The sequence below is a fragment of the Morone saxatilis genome, unplaced genomic scaffold, assembly GCF_004916995.1.
Source record: "Morone saxatilis isolate NCDOM2014 unplaced genomic scaffold, NCSU_SB_2.0 Contig10, whole genome shotgun sequence".
Lineage (NCBI taxonomy): Eukaryota > Metazoa > Chordata > Actinopteri > Moronidae > Morone > Morone saxatilis.
Window position 1 is genome coordinate 14617902 of NW_023339652.1, and position 8850 is coordinate 14626751.

Here is an 8850-nt window from a genome sequence, read left to right on the forward strand (position 1 = left end):
GATAATAATAATACCCATTTTGAGGGGAGATTTATTTAAATGCATGAAGCTATATAACATAGTGATGTGTGGGTGTGTATGTGTGTTTAAAGTTGTAAATTTGCCATCATGGTTAATAATCTACCACTACCACAAAAAAGAACTGCCCATTTTTGCAATAATCATTTTAATAAGTTGTATGCCTTTTTGATTGACACTTTAAACAAAGCTGTTTTTTATTTTTTTTACCGAGCCAGTCTCACTGTCAGAAACATGAAAAACTAACATTGTTTGTCCATTGTGTTACAAAAGCTCAACATGCATCAGCTTGACGAAAAACAGTGCTCATTACCAACATTACCAAAATCAACCATCTAACTGGTTGATTTTATCATTAGAGTGTGGAACCACAGAATCAGCTGTTAAGTAAGCCAACACTTTAGCTGTTACGTTAGAGCAAACAAACACACTGTTTCATCCATTCCTTACTTTATCGGTTGTGTACTTTTGTTTTTGGAAAGGCAAAAAAAATAGGGGTTTAGTGAATGGTCAATTAGCCTTCCAACATCATAAAATCTGTGCTAGTGATATCTTCCTTTATTAGCAGTCATTGTAATAATTCTGCCTCCGAGGATTGCTTGTAAAAGTAAAACCCTGATCTGCTTTATCTGTGGGTCTTGTCATTGAGCACTTTTGCAGGCGTTTCATCTCCTTTGGCACTGTGTCAAAATGGACCAAATTAACATTTCATTGTGAGACCCCTTGAAGGTTTAAATCATATTGTTTTGTCTTTATTGTAAATACGCCTACCACTTAGTATGTAATACTGCAGTGTGATAAGCCATAACCAAACCATGAGGATTTACTATCCCTTATGTGCCACGCAATAATGGCTGTGACGTCACTGATAAACTGAAATATGAACTTAAATCACTGTGTCCGTTAACTTAAAGACATTAGAAGGCCTGCCCTGCCCTGCAGAGGCACACAGTGTAGTAAGTGTTTTTGAGTTAAAATCAAGAGAAATCATATCACACCTATGTCAGGATGAAAGATTAACTTTGATGTCACTTTTCTCAGTTTTACTGCAATTTGGGTTTTTAAAAAAACAGTATAGGATCCAGTTAATGCCATTCATACAGCCATTTTATTTAGGGCCAGATACATTTTCTCGTTCAGCTGCTATAGCTTAACACACCACTGATGTTTTGTTTTTCATTTGTCAATTCAAACTGTAAAGTTTACTACCTCAAGTTCAGCAGTGCTCTGCAGAAACTGACCATAGAGTGGTAGTACTGGACAAGATTTTGTGAAATAAGCAGTGTTTTAGATTAAGAGCATATTCATGCAATAAAAGGGATTCCTCATGGACTGTAGCAAAACAACAATGTAGTGTCTGTGACATCAACCTCAGGAAGATCGGAGTCTACATTTTCCAATCATAGGTAGCAATGATAGAGATGTGAGTGCTTTGCATGTCACACAACCATTGACAAATAAAAGATGGATGTCACCTCTCCGCTTCTTCCCACTGTACAAAAGTGAAGCCAAAATATCCCAGATACTGCCGCTGCCATCTTTCACCATTCGGAGCCAGAGTCTGGGCAGAGAGAGATCCTTTAAGTTCTCTTGGTTGATTGACAGCTGCTCCAGCCTATCATGGCCTCAACTCTGAAAGCTCCTACCTTTTAAACATAGTTTTAAAAACCCGTTGTTGATGTCACAGATGCTGAATCCACAGAGTTTGTGCTCATTTCACAAAATGTTGTAAGACGGAGTTGCATCACTTCACCCAATTTTTTTCTTTCAGCACTTAAATTCAGTTAAACATTACATATAATTAGGAGAAAAGGCAATACTCTGCTATGTTTAGCATTTCTTTTACTTTCAGTCATGACGCGGTTGAGTCAAAGGCTCAATGAACTGATACACGGGCTAACACTGAACCGAATATGCAGCCACAGAGACTTGCCATTAAATACAGCTAATACTGCAAGGGAAATCAAGTCCACTTTAAATGTGCCGTTTGTAAATGAGAGATATAATGTCAGTGCACGGGTTTATTTGCCGATCTTTCAGTCCACTGTGTCCCCTCCTCTCAGCTGAATGGTGGATGGTATTATATGGTATTTTAAGTGTATTAACGTTCTGTATATCGGTGTAAATGTGGCATGGAAACCAACCCCTCCTGTGTGCCTCAGGTGTGTAAATTTGGTCGTTATGTGATCTTAATGTCTGGCTGCTTATTTGTGAGAAGTGTGATGCATCTCATGTGTTTCTGTAATTTATTAGTATTAAGATTATTTTTGCTTTCTGTATTTTTGTTCTTTTTGTCTGAAAAAAAAGAAGATTTCTGTTATTAAAAGTAACAATTTTTATTATACCTGGTTGTGCATTCCAGTTTCTATCAGTCATCTGCAGAGAGAGGATTTGAATGTTTTTTTCTCCATTTATGGTCACTGTAGAGGACGTCCTGGCTCTTGCTCTACTTTTAAAAAGTCCTGTTTGAAACACGCAACTTTGAGAATATGTGGTGATAATCCCAAAATCCCTTCATCTTGGATTACTACTGTATTTTATTCCTCTTGGCATGAAGCTTGCGGTGTTAAAAGCTAACTGGCAACACGAGGCCACAGAGAGGGAAACCTGCTGGACTCCAGCGCTGCCTTTCAGCTGCTGCCCACTTCACGTCAAGCTTTCAAGTTAATTGCGTTCGGCACTAATGTTACAGAGGTAATATGAAACACAGTCGTGAATATGTCACTGCACGCACACATTATTGCTTTTCAAACAACGGCATCATCACTCAGATATTTGTGAGACGACTGTGTGTCTGAATGTGCCTGTCAACTGAAAATGTAATTTCCAAAATAGTTTATACAGCTTTAAGGGAAAAAAAATACTTGAAGTTTAGAAGTATGTTCATGGAGATGATTATTTTTGCCAGATATCAATATCTTAAACATCATTAGTAGTAAATCATTTTAAAACCTGAATTTGTCCACTTGGGCACAACGAAACAAGCTACATAACATTGACTTATCATTAACAATAGGTAAACGGTTCTAATTTAATATGCATCTGCTGCTATCTGCTGAATATCAATTTCTGATATTGTTGGAGGATTGTGTACAAAGTAAAGTAAAGAGCTTCATCCACCAGACTTGTCATCGCAGTTAATAATGTAAGTGCTTTATCTCTGAACAAGTCAGTGAATTAAAGCCTCACCATCATGTTTGATTCATTCCTCATGATTCCATTTGTTGTTCTTCCAGCTGAAATCACAGTAAAGCGATGAAGTTTAATAAAAGACTAAAAAGACTGCAGATGACCCTGACTACATTCAACAGCAGTTGATTTATCTAGTGATTTAGAGATAAAAACACAGCATTTCATATCATTACATGCTGCTTCTCCTGGAAATGATCCCATCTTCATCTTATGCCAGTTCAATACAATTTACTACCACGCTCACTACAAATTCACCTCATAAAGTATATGTAGATTTAAATTATTCTTGAAGAGGGGTTATTCAGGTTCAATATTTACCTTCAAAACCACAGATCAGTCCACCTCTGACCCTCTGTGACTCCCTAAACCCTGGAACGTCCACACAGTTTGTCCTGTGCTTCACATTTGTTTCCCAATCTGAGACACGTGTTGCATACCAGACCACTGGCAGTCTGATGCTAATCTGCTACCAGTGTGATTTCTTGCATTCTTAAGGTGGAATGTCAAATCTCTCATCTGCCGCAGGTCTCTGCCTGCCTGCAGCCATCACGCCTTTAAACACACCTGCTCATTGATAGTCCATCTCCGCAACGCTGTGCTGGGCAGTGTACATTTGCTCTGAAAAAAGGAAATCATCTAAATTCTGTGTATTTACCTCTTTGCCCCACCTTGAGTTGTTTCACACAATAATTAAACCAGAAGGGGGCGTTGTCCTCCCAATGAAAACCCATCTTTCCTTATATCCATCCTCATTCTACCTCTTACCTGTGGATATGATTTTTAATCTTCTTCAGGATGTTTTCAGCGAAAACTTTGACAGCCTGCACATATTTATATAGGTAGTCATTCCTACTACAGCCAATCTGTCTGGGATCCAGCGGTGAGTAGTTCTACCAGGAGAGGGATTTACCTGCAGAATAACAGGTTGATGGATTTAACAAACATGACTAAGTTGTCTTAAAGAAATAGATTTCCCATCACTGTTATATTGTACGTGCATAGTCCCACTGTTTACCTTTATACTACAGAGTTTATCTGTCTCACAAATATGGAGTCTTACACTCTTACTAGACTCTGACACAACACAAAATATTTAATATATATAACATATAAATATGTAAATATGCAAATCCAACAGAAATATTAAAGTACTGCACTAATTAATATTTTTGTATTTATGATGGAAAAAAGAACTGTGTAAAATGACAAATTATCACCCAACCCTGCAGTTCCCCTCAGTTCTATGGAGCATTTTAACATATTTCAGCAAATTTTTTTGATTTTAAGGCCGGCAACTCCCTGATAACCCTGCTGTGCACTAGCCTTCCTGCCCTGCACCAAACAACACACTTTTGTGTTTAATTTACTTCCTGTCTTTGTCTGTTTTCACTCCAGTTTTGATTGTTTTTCCTTCCCTGATTATGTTCACCAGTGCTTCATTAGTTCTTATTTAGTCTATTTGTTTTCCTTCTTTCAGTTGTCAGTTCATCTTGGTTTTGTCCCTGGTTGTTCTTGGTTACTTTGTTTGTAGTTGCTTAGTCGGCTTTTTCGCTTTTATGCTTCCTGGACCAGTACCTGTCTATCTACCCGCCTGTCTACCTGTACCTGCACCCATCTGTAAGATTAAACCTTATTAAATCACTGAAGTCATCCTCCTGCTTATGTTGTAACACATATAGTCAGTGAAGAAAGTCAAACATCCAATAAGTTAAAGGCCCGGATATTTTTCATATGGAGAGTAAACCAAACTGAACACTGGATCTACATTAGTCATGTGGCCACCAAGTAGTAACCTCTGTGGCCGGGAAATGAAGCCAACAGTCAGTCCCCATAAGCATATTAAGCAAATTTACAGCCTGGTAGAAAAAACAATTTTGGTTCCTATATTAAGAGTAAATGCATGCATAATTAAGAGCATGGTCACAGTGAGTAACAGGTGGGTGCTGTCACAGGCAGCTGTTAACCAGGCATCATTCGGCCCACCTCAGCTCCCACGCTCCACATCTTGGCCCATTTCTGGATTATCCAGGAGCAGGCCCAGGACTGCCAAGAAGGTGATGGCCAGAGCCAACTCCAATGTGGTTCTGTGTGTCTGCTGAATGCGTAAAAAGACACATCAGCCAAATTAACTTTATAAGGCAGCACTACGGTATGTCTGGGTATTATTCTGCGCCCCAGTGACCAAAAGTGCATTAATGCATCTTTAACCCAACAGTGTCAGAGCTGGACATTGATAAACTTCTATATATGAGCAGGAAGGATGCAACAGGATGTTGCCTAGCAACAAGAAACTATTTTTTGGTGTAACGCCAAGAATTAAAAAAAATAAAAGCAAAACTCAATTTGTATTAAATGTTGTTTACACAATAGCACACTCAAGGTTGTACTGTACTGTGCAGCCACTGCTGCCTGAGGGCTGTGTGTTATCACAAAAACAATTCCACTGTGTGAATTGTGGGTAGTGTAGTACTACAAGAGTTTCAGAAGAAGAGACTCATTTTTAGATTCTAAGGAAGCTTTTAACAATATTTTTACAGTGCTGTACTTCCCTCTGATGACTACAAGTCATATTTTCTAATGTTTCATCCGCAGGCTGCAGGTAGAAGTGTGTAACTATACAGCCCTCAGGAGCATTGATTTTAAAGGGGGGTGTGGCTCCTCTATATTTAACCTTCACTCTGTTTTATTCAGCTCAATTTATATGTCAGACCCTGAAGGGCTCAGCATGCATCAGAGGTTTCATCACATCATTTAACCGCTGTGGATGTGCACGTATGTGTGGGTGGGTTTTGTGTGTGTGTACCTGTAAGTGTACTTTATTAGCACACTTTCAAATGTGTGTATGTGTGAGAAACCATCTTTCCCTCCCTCAGACCTGTCTACAGTACAACAGCGCCTTGGTCACCATAGTGAGTATCTTTAAAACAAGGGAAGGCCTTGGTTGTCATGGCAACTGCAATGCTTCATAGAACACAGGATAAAGAGAGAAACGGAGAGATGGAAATCCTCAGCTTTCGTTTCCACAGTTCATTGTATTTCTAGCTGTCATGTTTCCATGTTCATGAGCACATAAAGAGATAAAGACGCTAAAGAATGCTAGACTATATTGCTAAACTGCATGTCTCTCCTTCACCCTTTGCACTGGTTCAGTTTCCTGGACAGGAGGAGCTGGGGTCCAAACCGCTAACACAACCCACTCTTCATCCTGAGCTACAAGTTAAATTTCCATCCTCCATCTTTAATGTTAATGTTTCCAGTTTCAACAGGATGTTGTGTCAAGACGCAATGCAGGCCAAAGGTATAACAGTGTGCAAGGGTACAAAGGCATAAAGCAAAGAGCTAAAAGAGAAGAAGACACACACACAGACACACACACACAAAACAAACACATTTTCTTGCATAGACATACATAGCTTTGGTTTTATTTGCAGTGGTGCAGAAACAATTGCACACAATGGAGGGCTATTAAAATGTGTTGGTGGTGGGCAAAGCATTGAAAAATGAAAAACTCAACAGCAATACGTCTTTATGGGAACAGTGCCTCGGTTTGTGAGGATAATCCACAGACCTCGCTGTTTACAGTTTATATTGGGACTGTTTTTACAGTAGGAAAGTAGTTCCAATGAAAACTCTCCAAGTGAATTCCATTCATTTCCCGGGTACTAGGTGGACAGCAGAAATCTCAGAGATAGATATCTCAAAACATCAGCACATGAATCCGAAACTATCTGCATGGCTAGATCCTATCATGGAAAGGAATTTTTTAAATAATGCAGCACACTAACAGCACTCTGCATGTAGACTGTATGTAGCACTTAAGAGCTTTTCCACAACACGTAATGTTTATGATATGAAATACCTTATACATAGCATGACTATAAATATGAGTTCCATGTATTCTGCATTATCTGACATTTCAAGCCATAAATGGTTTGTATACTGTACACACCACTTTATTATTTAAATCTTGGTGGGAAAGTCAATAACTGTACAAAACTACCAGCTCAAAATGAGTCATGGGCTGGATAGTTGCATTTTTTGAGAAATACACTTATTTGCTTATTGCCAATAGTTAGATGAGAACATTGATGTTTAGTTATGTTTAGTTCCTACATTCTCTTTGCAAAAAAAGCTGAAGTATATTTAATATATAATTATTATTCCTTTAAAATCAAAAGTATATACTTGAGAGCCGGAATTTGCTCATCAATTCTCATTTCCGTTGTCTAAGAACATCTTTTGCATAAAAGTGTTTTTATTTTGTCTTTAGATACCTACAGTAAGTTGATTTACAGTAAATGACCATAAAAAAAATACCACATGTTTTTAATTATTGGTACTGTATAATTGATTTGTGTGTAAAAGCTTTGCAAAAAAGTAATTTTCTTTCATAAAATATGACATTTATTGTTAAAAAAAAGTCTGACGTTGATGAAATGCAAACACTGTCACAAACTGAATACTCCGCAACATTTAAAAGACACTGGATGATGAACTTGAGGTGATGATGTTTTTCTCCTCCAAAGCGGATGTACTGTATAGCACTTTGGAAATAAACTCTTCAAGTTCAACTTAAACAGCTTGTCAGGGTGTAGTCAGCCCACTCAGGGAAGAAGTATGTGTTGTTTGTAAGAGTTTGGGCTGAAGAGGAGAGAAGAGCTTTGGAGAGCTGGCCTGTTTACAGAGGGAACGTTCCCCCTCTCTGTAGGCCTTTCATTTCCTCTGCTATGAAACTCTGCTGCTCTGCCTTAAAATGGAAAATTTCATTAAGAGCTTCCCGAGAACTTGTCTGCTACCAAATAAGCTAATAAAAATAAACAAACATACAGTACGTGTGATGATCCCAAATCACTTTTATTGATTGACTTACCTCTGTTTGTCGACAATAAATGATATCCTGCTGTGTTATTATCATTCAGCCTGTCAATCAAAATGCTCTCCTATGGTTATTTATGTGAGCTAATTTTCCCCATGATTACATATCTAAACAGGATGTATGGGGATATCAGCATGAGAATTATTTTCGCTCTAGAGATGTTGGTTGCCCTCCAGAGATGTTAGCAGCATCACCAGAGAGAGAGAGAGAGAGCTATGTGCTTTCCGACAGTGTTTGCTGAATATTTTCATCCAGCCGAGCACAGTGCAAAGTCAGATAATGTGTTCACTACTTCTTACTTCAAGGACAGATTAGTTTTTTTTAAGCTTCATCTGGCAACTCAAACTGGCAGTGAAGGGAAAAAGTTTTGGAAAAGCATGACAAAACAATCTCACCTCAAGGTCAATTCAAGGTGGAGCTTCTGACGAACTCACCTTTTAGTGGAGCTTTTGACCAGCTCACATATCTTTATCAGCAGATGTGGGGAGATTCTCCTCCACTTTCTGTTTCAAGGGTCAAGAACAAACTCTGAAACTCAACTTGTACAGCAACATGGACAAGAAGTCCACAAAGTACTTAAGAACTGAAACATTTAACATACAATTCCATGACACTGAGCATCAGCTGATGAAGATCATGTGAAACCTGAGATGTGATTGTTGTTGTCTCCAAGGTTGTTTTCATGAAGTGCACACAACCCACTTTTATACCAAAGGGTGTCAGGATTCAGTATTGGTGAGTCCACTTTTATGGGAACAGAAAAG